This window comes from Lacerta agilis, chromosome 4, assembly GCF_009819535.1.
Source record: "Lacerta agilis isolate rLacAgi1 chromosome 4, rLacAgi1.pri, whole genome shotgun sequence".
Taxonomy (NCBI): Eukaryota; Metazoa; Chordata; class Lepidosauria; order Squamata; family Lacertidae; genus Lacerta; species Lacerta agilis.
The window spans coordinates 95,445,107-95,461,419 of record NC_046315.1 but is presented as its reverse complement, the minus strand read 5'-3'; the positions used below and the strand labels follow the sequence as shown (position 1 = coordinate 95,461,419).

Here is a 16,313-nt window from a genome sequence, read left to right as displayed (position 1 = left end):
ACCAATGCTGTCAAGTATCCCGTTTTCCCCGGGATTCTCCCTTATTTCAAGCAGTTTCCCGCTGCTCTCCCTTATTTTTTATTTCCCTTAAATTTCCCGTTTTTAATGGAAGCAGCTCCTCCCCTGCTGGCCAGGGACTGGGTGGGAAGACCTCGCCTACTTGGAGAGAAAAGCCTCAGCCCTCAAAGCAAGTGGGAGCCGTTTCCCGTGCTTACAGGGGGGTGTATTCCTCCCCCTGCATCAGCCCCTATCCGTTGCCACCGAGCCCCTCAGCCGGCCAATAGGGTTAGCTGGCGGGCGGAGCCTGGCTGCCTTTGAGCAGCTGCTGCTTCCTGTCCTGTTTGATGGGATCAGACAAGAAGATGATGGGGCTCCATTGCGCGGAGCACATGGCTGCCCTCCTCTTTGCTGGCTGCCCTCCTCTTTGCTCCGCTCCGAGCCCGCTTGGAGTTTACATTGCTGCTCCGCCCACTTTTGCTTCTGGCTCCGCCCACCACTGACATGTGACTGTCCCCGGGATAGGTGAGACTGCTGATCCCTTATTTTCAAATCCGAAACTTGACAGGTACGATTTGAAACACCATTGAAAAAGCCTGCAAACATTCCAACCCCACCCATTATTGTGACGTTTTTGGGTCACTTCCAGGTTTGGCGCGATGCGTGTGTGCACCAAAAAACAGTCACTGCCTGTACATGATGGCCTGTTTTACATTATCTTTTCCTGCCCCTTTCGTCGCCTTGAAGAAGAATCACACAAACTAAGCTACTGTTGTGCACTCAAATCCCTCGTGCAATGTGCTGTGGGAATATGTGGCAGACAGAAGAGACATAAGCAATACATGGATCAGGCCAAGGAAGACTCCACATAAACCACCTGAAGTCCTAATTTCATTCATGTTTGAGGGGACAATCTACTGAGGAACAAATCAAAGTATGGATTTCTTCGAATACTTTTTTTGTAGCACATGAGATAAAACCCATATCAGACTTTAGCTGACCATAGCGCAGAGTTCTTCAGCCTTGGGTCCCCATATGTTGCTGGACCACAACTCCTCAGCCAACTCAGCCAGTGGCCAGGGATGATGGAAGTTGCATTAAAAAAAAACAAGGGGAACAAACGGTTGCCATAGCAGATGCTACTTCCCTGTGGTTGTATCCCCTGTTGTTCTAGTATTGTAGTGAAGAGATCATAGGACAGGGCTGAATCACATGGTAAACTCACAGCCTAGCATCTCCTGTCAAGATCCTCATCAGCAGTACTGTACTGGCATGGGGTCATCCCATATGATTGGCCGCCTCTTCCAAGTGACTTTCTCATTCATGCATTCTTATACAGGTACTGGCAACAGCCACATGGAATGAAACCTAACATACAAACCGAATCTGTGCAAGCAATAAAGCACAATATTTGTATGGATGCCTTTTTAAATGAATATAAAAACCTCCTGCAAAAAGCACATGAGGAAGAAAGGCTTCTAGCCAGGCCTGCTAAATTTTGTATAGCACATTTCAAGTGACTTTCATTGGTTGATATCAAGTAACTGAGCTCCCAGTCAGTCTTTATTTAAAAGGTTTGATCAGCACAAGTATATTGTCTGAAGAAACGAATCCGGAGGTCTGAAATGCCAGTAAACGCCAGATTTTCCCAGGTTCCATTCATGATCTGCCAAGCTCTGTCAGAATATTTAACCCCATCCCACTCAGCTCCTCCACTTTCTTGCCAGAATGCATCCTGTTCCCACTTATGACAGGTTTTAAAGGGTCAGTATCCCCACTCCACCCCAACACAAAAGTTGGCAATACTAATAAAGAAGCAAAATCTGTGTGGGATACTTTTGCCTAGTGAGGCGAAATTAGCATTCTGCTCAGAATTATTTGCCCCCTCTTTTATCATGATTTGGTGAGCAAAGGTGGAAACATCAAAAAATGTTTACATCAAACTATGATGTCAACCCCTATGGAAAAACACATGTCTGTTCCACAGTTCTCCCATCAGAAGCTTCTGATATCTTATACACATCCTGTATTCTTACAGAGTTACATCACAGTTCTTTTTACCTAAGGATTGGTCTTCAAAGAGCTTCTTACTACTGTATTTATATTCACTGCAAACATTCTCCTCTGATATCAAGTCAGAAGCTTCCAATTGACTTGGAAGAATTCCTTTGTTTGCCAGCCGATATCTTATTTCAAAGAGAAGCACACCTCAAAACAACAGAAACCTGATTTTTTGATTCTTCCTTACTTTTGAATCAAACCTCCAAGGGTATTAGCAAATGCAGTGCCACAAAAAAAAAAAGAATACAGTAAGCTGATTCACAGACGTGTTAAGACCACCCTACCTGTATCTTAAGGATATTTTTATATGCACCCAACAAATCTTGCAGCATTGATGTTGAAGCTAAGGAAGAGAGGACACCCCCCCCCACCCATCCCAGTTACTGTTACCCATATATAATGAAGAAGACACACAACTGAAGACTCAGATAATTCCTCTGTGGTTGAATCTTACTAGCTAAAACACAGATACCTGGTTTTTGTTTGTTCTTTGCTTTGCCTTTTTTCTCAGCAGAAAGTTAGCCCAATAACAAATACTTGCTTGGCTTAGCTTACAGCCGAAGTACAGAAATTTTACACTGGCATGCAGGAGTGATCCTTGAACTTGTGTGCCCTCCTCCCACTGCGCAGTGCTAGCTCACAGATGCTGGTGGCCTACAAACAAACCCCATTAGCCGAAAAAAGCAGTAGGGCCTGCATATTAAGAGTTTTCTTGGGCTGCTGCTGGCCTTGTTGGGTGCTCTGTGAAAAGGAAGCATGGCGGTACTGCTAGACATGGGGTGGGCTCTGGGCTTGGCCCACACCCACTGCCACTCACTCCGGAGCTGGCTTTGTCACCATAATTGATTATTCAGTGTGGTTTGTTTGGTGTGCATTAAAATCTGCAAGGGAGGCCCTTCTCATGGTCCCTCCAACTGATGTTCATTATGCTGTGAATGAGGATAGAGCTTTCAAGTTGCAGAATTCCACCTTCCTGGGGTACGACGGGCATCATCATTGCACATCTTACAGTGCCGATTACAAACATATCTATCCAGCCAGGCCTTCACTTGAGTTGAATTGCAAACCGGTTAGTGTAAATCTGCTGTGCTTACTGTAGTACAGTATTGAACTTTAAATTGTTGCATGGTTTTACCACTTTTATGTTGTTTTTATTATTATTATTATTATTATTATTATTATTATTATTATTATTATTATTATTAATTTTCTGTAACTCCCCATTGGGATTGATAAAGGATGGAACAGAAATGCAAATATTAACTAGTAACAATTGGAGGAGCCAGTGTAAGTGGCATTTCTGTGCTCTAATCACCCAGTTTTGTTGAAAGTTCTATGCACGATGCAGAGAGGAGATACAAGCTTTAGGCTTGGCCCCTGAATGCCCTGCATCTACATGCCAGGGCTTTGTGTGAACCAACTTGCAAGGCAAGCCAGGATTTATTTTTTTCTTAATAATAATTTGGCATGGAATTGCCTATGGGCTGGTTAGGTTGAGTAAACAGTTATTGTGCATGCAACCAAGTGCTGCACTTTCAGGTGCTATCCCACAGATGGGACAAATTGGCCCTATAACTCACTACCATACTTACATTGATGGAATCCTACATATTTTGACTCACAGAAGACTTGTGACACCACAATTTGTGTCAGGTTTTCCCTTCTCACCCTTCAGAGAGCAGATTCATCAAATGCAGTGTGTTTTGGCACATGTGGTGTTCTATATCTACCTCACACATGAAGCTCTTACTTCTGGTAACACGCTTGATGACAGCGGCTACTTGATGAGGGTGATAGCAGTCACGAAATTAGAAGACGCCTTCTTCTTGGGAGAAAAGCAATGACAAACCTAGACAGCATCTTAAAAAGCAAAGACACCACCTTGCCAACAAGGTGGCAAGGTGGTTTTCCCAGTAGTAATGTACGGAAGTGAGAGCTGGACCATAAAGAAGGCTGATCGCCAAAGAATTGATGCTTTTGAATTATGGTGCTGGAGGAGACTCTTGAGAGTCCCATGGACTGCAAGAAGATCAAACCTATCCATTCTTAAAGAAATCAGCCCTGAGTGCTCACTAGAAGGACAGATCCTGAAGTTGAGGCTCCAGTACTTTGGCCACCTCATGAGAAGAGAAGGCACCCTAGAAAAGACCCTGATGTTGGGAAAGATGGAGGGCACAAGGAGAAGGGGACGACAGAGGATGAGATGGTTGGACAGTGTTCTCGAAGCTACTAACATGAGTTTGGCCAAACTGCGAGAGGCGTGCCTGGCGTGCTCTGGTCCATGGGGTCACGAAGAGTCGGACACGACTGAACGACTGAACAACAACAACAACAACAACAACACTTGATGATGTACCACTTTAAGCATGCTAGTGGAATCAGAAGCTTCACAGGTGAATCTGTATGCATTTCTGGGAGCACCATGAATTCCAAAAAGGCTCTTCATATGGCAAGTATACATGTTGAATCCACTATTATTTAGGAAGATAGACAAATATAGGTCTTCCCCATGTACTTGCTATCCTTTCTTTAGGACCTGACTGCTTGGTGGTATTTCCAAAGGCTCTGCTCTACTAATTATACTTGAGGCTTAAAACTAAAACATAGAGCAGATAAACCTATGGCTAAGTTGTACCTAGTGAACATCTCTTGCGCCAAATACTCCTTTGTTGTTGTTCAGTCGTTCAGTCGTGTCCGACTCTTCGTGACCCCATGGACCAGAGCACGCCAGGCACCCCTATCCTCCACTGCCTCCCGCAGTTTGGCCAAACTCATGTTGGTAGCTTCGAGAACACTGTCCAACCATCTCATCCTCTGTCGTCCCCTTCTCCTTACTCATACAAAATTAGCACGTTATGGAAAAGACTAGCATTCTTCCTAACAGGTGGGTAGCCGTGTTGGTCTGCCATAGTCGAAACAAAATAGAAAATTCTTTCCAGTAGCACCTTAGAGACCTACTGAGTTTGTTCTTGGTATGAGCTTTCGTGTGCATGCAGTTGGTCTCAGTTGGTCTCTAAGGTGCTACTGGAAAGAATTTTCTATTTTGATTCTTCCTAACAGTCTGATTTGTGTAGGGAGCATTCAGTCACTGCCCTGTTTCTTTATCCACCCATCAACGTCACATGGGGTTTGTGTGTTTTCACCTTTATTCTCCTTCATCCCTCTGTGACAGATGAGAAATGAAACAGACCAAAAAAAATAAAAAACCTTGAATGGCTGAAGTGATTATTGTAAGTGTTGCAAGCTGGGTGTGCAAAATACCCTCCGCGACACACGTTGCTAGTCTTACTGCAACTCTTTTAGACCCACTTAAAATCCTTCAAATGCTTTTCCAAAGCGAGAAACTCCAAATTCATCTCGGTGTTTTCCTTTAAGCAAAAATCTGGTGGCAATTCCGAGAGAAAAGTATTGCTGCTGTTGACACTTGGGTTAAAACAAATGTAAAATCCTGAAAGGGAAATGGTAGCCATCCCACACATGCCTGCCTCAAAACTAGTGACTGAAGGAAGAGACAAATATCTGCAGTTCCGTTCCCAGCAGGGGTCTAAAAGTCAACATAATTTAAGATACTGTAAAGTCGGTTCCCTGTAAACTAGAGTTCAGTTTGCTAATCTTTCTCTCCACCTCTGCTTGTGTTTCTGTCTCATGCACTGACACAACCAAAACGGTTCGGCAGAAACAAGAGCTGGGCAATTCATTTCATCTAGTGCTCTCCATCAGGAAACAGAAGGGGCCAGGTAGAAATTCCTCAACAGAATAACACTAGGGAAGCAGAGGGAGGGAGAGCAACATAAAATCAGCAGGTTTGGTGATATATTGCAACCCAGCAGCAAGAGAGATAACAACTGGGAATGTAGACGGTTGCTCTCTTCCCCAATAAAATAAAAGCAGATTGAACTACCGACCTACACACAGTAATGGAAATGGTCTGCCGTGTCGCTGGTTCCTGAAGAAAAGCAAAAGGAAGGTCAACCTGCAGCCCCCATACTATTTGAGGGTTTTATTTTTTTTCCTTTTTTCAGCTGACTAGTGCAATATATTGGAAAGATTTTCTGTGCATTTAATTAATACGTATTCTTTAACAAACACGCAACACCTTGTTCCTGCAGTCCTGAAACTAGCAAAAATAACGAGAACCGTAATGATTGCACACAAACACACACTTTGAAGCACTTTAAATGTATTCATTTACCATGTACGGATGTGGTAGCCACTGGGCTGATTCACACATTGCATTAAGGGGGGGGGGAGGACACCTTAAAATATAATGTGTGAATGAGATAAGAGTTAACACATCTCCTGCAGGCAGGTTTCAGAAAGTGTGCTGCCAAGTGTGCTGTCTATATCTGTGCTAGTGTTCTGCCTGACAAGAATGTGGCACGCACAACTAAACAACTTTGAATATTCAGCACATCAAGGGCAGAGTGGAGTTGTACACACTGGCCCTGCTCCCTGTCTCCAAATCTCGATGGGAGTCTTCTGCACAGAGCACCTAGCCTTAGCCATCACTTTGGGAAACTTCAGTTGAAAAATGAAAAGATATAGCGGGATTATGATTATGATCATGATCTTTTTTACCTGCCCTTCACTCTAAGGTCCTAGCTGTTTATAAGAAATCAACATTTCTTTCTTCTCTCTCTCTCTCTCTCTCTCTCTCTCTCTCTCTCTCTCTCTCTCTGCTTTCATTTTCCTCTTCCTTTTCCTTCAGTATCTTCAAACCCCTACTTAAAGTGCCTGCCTGGTAGCCTGACCTGCTAGTCACAGGTACTGCACATTAAAGTGGAAAATGGAGATTTGGCACCTTGCTGTGTTCAGCTGCTTGGTTTTTGGTTTGTTTTGCTGCAATGTTTTATTACTGGGTGCTTCTAAGAATTCAAAAAATAACACATTGTTTACACATATATTTTGTTAGGAACTGTTTACATTTTTTTGCCAATTTAATCTTTGTTTTATTGTATCACAGCTCTATTCTTTTGGATTATATATTAGTAAGGTCCAACATGGCAAATAATATGCTGATTATTTGTCAAAGGAAGCATCTGGTAGGTACACCAATGCCAACCTACGTCTATGACAGGGACAAAAATAAACCTTTTAAATTAATATTTCATTTGCCAACTGTTCCTCTTGCTCTGCTGCAAGCTGCAATACCAGACCTGGCTATGCCATATTTCACATAACCAAGAGAACGATAGTCCCTCCTTGCTCCCGCCAAATCCCACCACCCTCATGCTGGACCACCAAGAAACCAAAGCAAATGTAAGTCCCATTGAGTGCAATGGACCTTACTTCTAAGCTGACTTGTATAGGATTGCATTGTGAGAGACTCAACTCTACCATTGTCTCAAATGCGGCAGGAAGCTAGTGAGAGCCAATTAACACAATCCAACTGGTGATAGAATTCATTAAGGCGCTCCGCAGAAGATGAAGCCATCAGGGAATTGCTTTACTACATGCTTAATTCACAACTCAATCCACATTTACAGTGTCACAGTCTGAAAGACTTCCAGGGGTGCACAAAGATCGAATTTCTCAAGCATTCCTATCCGTTATCCTTATTTCCCAAAGCAGCCTAAGTCTGCGCGTTCTTTTCAATGTAAAGACCCAGCGCATCTCAGGCATTGGTCTGCTATTACTTGGGGCTGCCAGCAGCCTCTGCCAATCCTGTCACTGAAACATAATCTCGCAGTCAATTGAAATAAGTACAGAAATAAACCACTGATTTAAATGTATTGTTTCACCTGAATATATGCATACTGAAAACAAGGAACCTTGGCCAGAGGTTCTCTATAGAAGTAATGTCCAATAATAGGATTCCAAGTGAGAAAACAGTCATCCTTCATGCAGGGGCTCAGTTAAGGACAGAGTTGTTTTACTTACAGTACTCACTGATACAGAGTACTGGCACCTCTTAATTTGCTGCCCAAGGCAGATATTTTGTGCTGGCACCCACATGAGTTTTACCAAAGAGAACCAAAAATCAAAGTGCTGGTTAAAAGGACTCCGCATTTATATCCTAGACCAGTGGTGGAGAACCTTTTTGGAGACTGAGTGCCCAAACTGCAACCCAAAACCTACTAATTTATCACAAAGTGCCAACACGGCAATTTAATATGGGATAATAATTAATATACCGTAATAAAATGAGCGGGGGGGGGGCTGCCCTGAGTTGCTAAACTTGGAGGGGGCATTGCCCAGAGTTTCTTGGGGGGATTGCCAAGACTTGCAGGGCTTTTTTGAGGGGCTTGGATCACAGTTTTTTTTTGGGGGGGGGGGGGAGAGAAACACACACATTATGAACGCTTCCTCTGGCGCGCGGAGCAGAAACAACACATAGTCTCAAGGATCGCAGGCAGCAACCAATCAACGAAAACCCATGACAAACCCACCAATCACACAAACTACAGCCTACTGGCTGCAAAAAAAATCCCACCAATCGCCGGGGGGTTTGGGGGGTGGAGGCAGGAATACAGCTGCTTTGCAGAGATAAATTGCCTCTATGCTGCTGCTCGCGGGGAGGGAGCGGTTTACTCACGAGGCGGCATGGGGGGAAGCGGATGCCCAATTTGAAAACCCCAAACAATGGCACTGCTGGTGTGATGGTACGTGCCAACAGAGAGGGCTCTGCCTGCCCACTCTGGCACCCATGCCACAGGTTCGCCACCACTGCCCTAGACACACATGATAAGATGTGGCTGCCCTGTGGTGGTCTTATTCCCAAGAACAGCAGCAGCGACACTTCATAGTACTCCAGTCCATACTCACAATGACCAGCGCACTGATAGAGGCATAATCATGTGGCATGTTACCCAATGCAGTGGTTGCAATACAGATGAAAATGCGCATCCTCATTCTTACCATGTCTTGGGCTGTAATTGTTTGCATCCACCTTCAGCAGCTGTTCGTACATCCCCACCCCCTTTTAGTATAGTGCGAAAGTAGAAATGGATCGTGTCTGCCAACCTCCTTCCCAACATCTGTGGATTTGGTAGGTTGCAGGAAAAGGATGTCTATACACATACAGTTGTGCATGTTCAGGCTCTCTATGCAATAGGTCACACCAGGGCCGTCTTAGAGGGATCGGCCGCCGTGGCGCGGCGATCCCTCGGTACCCCCGGCCTGCCGCCTCTCCGCCCACCTCCCTCCCGCGGTGGCCACCCCTCGGGAGGGGGGGTGAGCGGGGGGTGAGGGGCATGGCGCTGGAGCGGCGCAGGGCTTTGCGCGCACTTCCAGCGCTCCAGCTGGGGCTCCGGGAGGCGAGGGCGGCTGGCTTTCAGCCCGCCCGCCCATGAGGGTGAGGGCGGGTTGGGGAGGGGGTGCCCGGTATGCCGGCGGGCTCGCGGGGGCGCCCCTAGGGGGGCCTGGCACCCTGGTGCGGTGCAGCACCAGCCCCTATGGACGAGACGGCCCTGGGTCACACAAGATTCCCAATTGTGTGGAGAGTCTGCACATGCAACAGTCATAGGCACGTACGTACACTCCCTTTTTCACATAGTGCAGAGAACCCACAGACTTCAAGGACTGGGTACAAAGCATTAGGTCTGACAAGTGTGGTCCTGCTCCCCATTTAATGCATAAGCTATGTGGAAGGTAGGAAAGATACGAATAGCCTTTCACATAATGGAACCAAGAAAACTGCATGGAAGCTCTTTTTGTTGGATTAAGGCATAGATATCATGATGAGACTTGGAATAGCACCACAGTGACAGTATGAAGGTAACATCAGTTATAGCTGCACCCGAAAACTAATCTTACCTTACCCCAGTTAACTTCCTGTATCACTATGGTAACAATGGAAGATCTAGGTCAAGAGGGAGGTGTCTACAATGTGGACCTCTACCATTAAGGTGTGTCGAAAAATGAGGGGTACTAAAAAGTTGTAGCAACTTGGGAATTCAAAATATATTCTGGTTAAATTATTATAATTTAGTCTTGTTAAATAAGGTGTGTGCAAAATTACATAGAAATAATTAAAAATGATTGCCAAGTACTTGCAATCACGTTATATGTTACATGTTATTATCTATTTAGCATTACCACACATTATCAGAAGGTAATTTTTTTAAAAAACAGTTTGTGCTTCTTCATCAGATGTAGACTACCCAAGCTGAATGTTGCCCAATCACAAAAAAATGGCAGGTTTGAATTCCTCACACCCAAAAATATATTTTCAAGACCCCCATCCCACAGGAATTTTTTTTTGCAAAAATTATGTTTCAGCCCCTAAAATGATATGCCCTATGCTACTCAACAAGCATTTTGCCTCTTGGGAGAAAACCAGCATAGGAACATTGCCTGATGAGGGCTCCTCCAAGACGGCCTAAATATTCTGACATTACCAGAGTGGCTGAGAAAGGCTTCCTGGCTGCCCATGGTAACATATTCATAACAATTGGAAGGGCCCTTTGTTGTTGGCAGCAAGGAGCCATGTTGAAGCATTTGCCTCTTGAAACCATGTCTGTGAAAGCATTTCATGAAGATGCTTTGGCAGGCTTTTCCCACAGCCTTGTGTTAGAGCTCCTTCCTTTAGACGGAACGGAGTCTGCTTCCCACGGCTGTGTCAGGGCCGCATCACAATTCAGGCCGACATTGTGAGTAGCGCCACTGTAACACCCCAGAGGTCAGTAGCTTCACCTGAAACCTGGAGGCTTAATGTCCTGCGAATAAAGGGTATGGCTCTAGTGAAGAAGAAGAAGAAGAAGAAGAAGAAGAAGAAGAAGAAGAAGAAGAAGAAGAAGAGGAGGAGTTTGGATTTGATATCCCGCTTTTCACTACCCGAAGGAGTCTCAAAGCGGCTAACATTCTCCTTTCCCTTCCTCCCCCACAACAAACACCCTGTGAGGTGAGTGGGGCTGAGAGACTTCAGAGAAGTGTGACTAGCCCAAGGTCACCCAGCAGCTGCATGTGGAGGAGAGGAGATGAGAACCCAGTTCACCAGATTACGAGTCTACCACTCTTAACCACTACACCACACTGGCTCTAGTGAACTGGCAGGGGCCAAACAACTTACTTGAGGGAATATTTATTTAGACCTAAGCTCTGTGGAAGACAGGAGTGCCTGGTGTGATCTGGTCCATGGGGTCACAAAGAGTCGGACACGACTAAATGACAACAACAAGCTTTGTGCAGAGGCCAACACTGCACAGCCCTCTTCCCCTCACTTGAGATGAAAGCCACACAGCTCATGTGGGTTGGGGGCTGTCTTGCCAAATAAGAGGTCAAGAGACACAGATCTGAACAAGTATTTCCAAAAAAAACAACCCAAAAGGTAGTGTGGATGCAAATTTAGAAGTCATTACTATAACACTCACTCAGAGTTACTGACTGACGCCTCCTGAAGATGTGGACAAGCTCCTTAAAGAAAGCAGGCCATCTACCTGCCATCCTGGCTGATTCCTGTCGTGGTTCATTTGGGCAAATGGGACAATGCTCCACCAACCTCAGTCTGCTCCAAGGCAGTACCCAACGCCCTGCCTTCATACTGGCAACCAGTCCAGAGGGCAGCATTGCTCCTTCGCTTCCTCCTCCTTGGCCTCAGTGATGCCCTTGCAGAACTCAGCTGGCAGAAGGAGGAGCTTGAATGAGCTAAAGGCATTTCATGGCTCCCGGCTCCCCCCACAGTGGATCTCCCTTTCTTTTCTCTGCCAATAGACACTGTAGTAAACCAAGAAACCTGTTTTAGTTGCACAATGGCAGTTTAAATTACACATGCATGGGGGAAAGAAAACCTTCACGCAATTAAATCTCAAGAGCCCTAGATGAGACTTTGCCACCTGGCACAGCCTGCTTGGCTTCAAGGTGCTCTTCCCTCCAGTTTGTCCTTATTTCTGGAAGAGTTAAGAGCCAGAGACTGAACTGGAAACCAGTTGTTTCAAAAGTAATTAAAAACATTACAAGCTTGAAATTAAAAATGTATGCTTGATGCACACACACACACACACACACACACACCACCTATTAATGTGGACCTGCACACCTGGTAAAAGACCACTGACTGAATGCAGCACAACAGCCAAATGACCATACAGGTGAAACTCGAAAAATTAGAATATCGTGGAAAGGTTCATTTCTTTCAGTAATTCAGCTTAAAAGGTGAAACTAATATATGAGATAGACTAATGACATGCAAGAAGGCTGATCGCCGAAGAATTGATGCTTTTGAATTATGGTGCTGGAGGAGACTCTTGAGAGTCCCATGGACTGCAAGAAGATCAAACCTATCCATTCTCAAGGAAATCGGCCCTGAGTGCTCACTAGAAGGACAGATCCTGAAGTTGAGGCTCCAATACTTTGGCCACCTCATGAGAAGAGAAGACTCCCTGGAAAAGACCCTGATGTTGGGAAAGATGGAGGGCACAAGGAGAAGGGGACGACAGAGGATGAGATGGTTGGACAGTGTTCTCGAAGCTACCAATATGAGTTTGGCCAAATTGCGGGAGGCAGTGAAGGATAGGCGTGCCTGGCGTGCTCTGGTCCATGGGGTCACGAAGAGTCGGACACGACTGAACGACTGAACAACAACAATGACATGCAAAGCGAGATATGTCAAGCCTTTATTTGTTGTAATTGTGATGATTATGGCGTACAGCTGATGAGAACCCCAAATTAACAATCTCAACTTTGGGGTTTTCATCAGCTGTACACCATAATCATCACAATTATAACAAACAAAGGCTTGACATATCTCGCTTTGCATGTCATGAGTCTATCTCATATATTCAACTCCAGTAGCTAATGAAAACAATTGCTTACATAAATGGACTTTTCCACGATATTCTACTTTTTTGAGTTTCACCTGTACATATATAATTTTATCTGCCAGCTCCCATAACTCCTTAATTACTATTTATTATTTCATTATTATTTGCTAGTCACTTTTTATCACAGAGTGATCCAAAGCAACTTCCATTAGAAGCAATTAAGAACAATTCAGTAAAACCTCCAAAACACAGCTATACTGATAAAAGGCAGCACTTAGAAATCCTGCTCAGCTGAATTCCACCTTTCAAATCAAGAGCCAAAAGTCTGAATAAAGAGAAAAGTATTTGCCTGATGCCTAAAAATAGATAAAGATGGTGCCAGGCAAGCCTCCCTGAGGAATGCATCTCGCAAGCAGGAAAACCAGCACTGAAGAGGTCTGTTCTCATGTTGCCACCCTTCCAAACTTCCCATGGGCACTTGAGGAAGGGCCTCAGATGATGACCACAGGGTCTGGGTCAGTTCATGTTGGGAACAGCGATTCTTGAGGTACTGGTGTAAGGCCTTAAAGGCCAAAATCATCATTTTTAATTGAGCCTGCAAAATAATTGGTAGCCAGAATTAGTTTTATACATTCAGACCAGGCTACAATCTGGCTGCCAAATTCTGCACCGGTTGCAGTTTCAGAACTATCTTCAAAGGTAAAGGTAAAGGTACACCTGACCACTAGGTCCAGTCGCGGACGACTCTGGGGTTGCGGCGCTCATCTCGCTCTATAGGCCGAGGGAGCCGGCGTTTTTCCGCAGACAGCTTCTGGGTCATGTGGCCAGCATGACAAAGCCGCTTCTGGCGAACCAGAGCAGCGCACGGAAACACCGTTTACCTTCCCCGCCGGAGCGGTACCTATTTATCTACTTGCACTTTGACGTACTTTTGAACTTCTAGGTGGGCAGGAGCTGGGACTGAACAACGGGAGCTCACCCCGTAGCGGGGATTCAAGCCGCCAACCTTCTGATCGGCAAGACCAAGGCTCAGTGGTTTAGACCACAGCGCCACCCGCATCCCTATCTCCAAAGGTAGCCCGGTGTATGATGCATCGCAGTAGTCTAACCTGGAGGTTACCAGAGCACAGATGACACAAGTTGGTTTGCCCTGTCTGGACAGGGCGTGTAGTAATGGATCCAGGAGCACCCGCAAGCTGTGTGCCTAATTAAACAAATAGTCACGTTTCCTGTGGTTTTGCACAAGCCACTATACCTTCCAGATAGAACAAACTGGCAGTTCAATCAGAATCCAAGGCAATGTACCTCACATACCAGTAGCTAGAATTTGCAAAATGATGTACTGTACTTGCCAATGCACGCAGCCAAAATCTGTGCTTCTTTCAATCCCCAGTGATTAGCTCCTAGCTAGGTCTTAAGATAAGAAGCCTGTCCTGCTTCCTCTTATATTACATCCATAATCAGAGAAGCTCAGCCACGAGGCTTGTCCATCTGTCACCTTTCACTAGCATAACATTGCTTTTAAAATAGAAGTAACAGAAGCCACTGGAGGTTTGAAAGTCTAGAAATATAGGTATTCGGGCAGGTTCACTTTCAACCAAATCCTAATGCCTTCAAATGAAAGGGAGACCATACAATCCCTCTCACCCCCAGAAGTGTTTTGCTCATGCAACAGAGAAAAAGCTCCCCTTTCAAAGAAGCAGGAAACTCTTCCTCTGCAAAATGAACAGAAAGTTTGCCACAATGGAGAGGTCAAGCCGAGCAGGCCTGCAGTGTTAAGGAAGTCTGTCAGACATAAAAAAGTAGGTTTTGCCATGTCTCTAAGGATGCTATGATTCAATAGTTTTGCTGGTTGTATGATTCAACAGTTCATTTGAACCACTTTAACACATGGCCTCTGTCTACCAATGTGATATCAATTCCCAACAGAGCAAAGAGCAGGAGGGGGAACTTCGTAGGAGCACTTAAATATATCTATGGCAAATGGGACTCCACAGCCATGAGAGAGCAATCTTCCACTGATGAAAACAACATGGGATTGCTAGAACGAAATGATCACCTGTCATGTAAAAATCACATAGCCATAATGGTGCAGTAGACGAAGTGTTGGGTCTGGGAGAGCCTGGGTTGAAATCCCTACTCAGCCATGAAGCTCACTGGGAGACCTGGGCCCAAGCACTACCTCAGCCTAGTCAAGCTCGCAGGGTAACTGTGAGGACGAAATGGGGTGAACCTGTCAGACCACCTGAATTCACTGAAGGACAGGCAAGAGATATTGAAAGAGAGAGAGGATAAATAAAATGATAATATATTAGATCTAAATGCTAGGAGATTGGCCTAAACAGTTCATGCAAAATGTAATTGTAGCACAGTATCATCAAACGAAGAAGGCGAAGAAGGCTGATCGCCGAAGAATTGATGCTTTTGAATTATGGTGCTGGAGGAGACTCTTGAGAGTCCCATGGACTGCAATAAGATCAAACCTATCCATTCTCAAGGAAATCGGCCCTGAGTGCTCACTAGAAGGACAGATCCTGAAGTTGAGGCTCCAGTACTTTGGCCACCTCATGAGAAGAGAAGACTCCCTAGAAAAGACCCTGATGTTGGGAAAGATGGAGGGCACAAGGAGAAGGGGACGACAGAGGATGAGATGGTTGGACAGTGTTCTCGAAGCTACTAACATGAGTTGGGCCAAACTGCGGGAGGCAGTGAAGGATAGGGGTGCCTGGCATGCTCTGGTCCATGGGGTCACGAAGAGTCAGACACGACTGAACGACTGAACAACAACATCATCATCAAATAGATCAGTAACCATAAGACTTTCAGAAGACATCTGAAGGCAGCCCTGTTACAGGGAAGTTTTTAATCGTTGATGTTTTATTGTGTTTTTAATATTTTGTTGGGAATCATCCACAGTGGCTGGGGCAACCCAGTCAGATGGGCAGCATATAAATAATAAAATTACCATTACCATTATCATTATTCTGCTGTTACATAATAGCCAGAACTCAATAGACTTTCCATGCTTACAGGCAGAATAGCTCTGAGTACTTGATACTGAGTGACATAGAACAGGAAGAAAAGGCTGTTGCCTTCAGTTCCTATTTGTGAACTTCCTAGAGGCATCTGTTGTGGTCAGAATGTTGAGCCAGAAAGATATTTAAACTGCTTTATCAGGGCAGTATGATTTCCAGGTGCTTATTGCATATGGATGTCTTTTTACCATATTTTGAGTCACAATAATGCATGAGTGCTTAGTAAGAGTAGCTCAACTTGTGCTGTCTTCAACTCTACTCAACTAAACTTCTGGCCCAGTTGTATGTGTCCAAAAGATGTAGTTGGAAAACAGTTTAGTATCAAAGCAAGCATACAAAGAATATTTGGGTGCCAAGCAGAGTTGCCCTTGAAATTTAATTTAATGCAAATCTAACACAGGTGAAACATCTAAGAAATTTTAAAAGGAATCCAAAAGTTTTTACTTTCAAATTTTAAATTTTAAAAGGAATCCAAAAAAGTTTTTTTTTTTTTTTTTACAATTTCTCCAGTGCATTCTTC

General features: G+C 44.7%; 1 protein-coding gene across 2 annotated transcripts in view; it reads right to left on the bottom strand.

The window, feature by feature from the left end:
* PCDH9 (protocadherin 9) overlaps positions 1-16,313 on the bottom strand; it is an 854,181-nt gene that overhangs the window by 462,349 nt on the left and 375,519 nt on the right. The window lies entirely within an intron of this gene.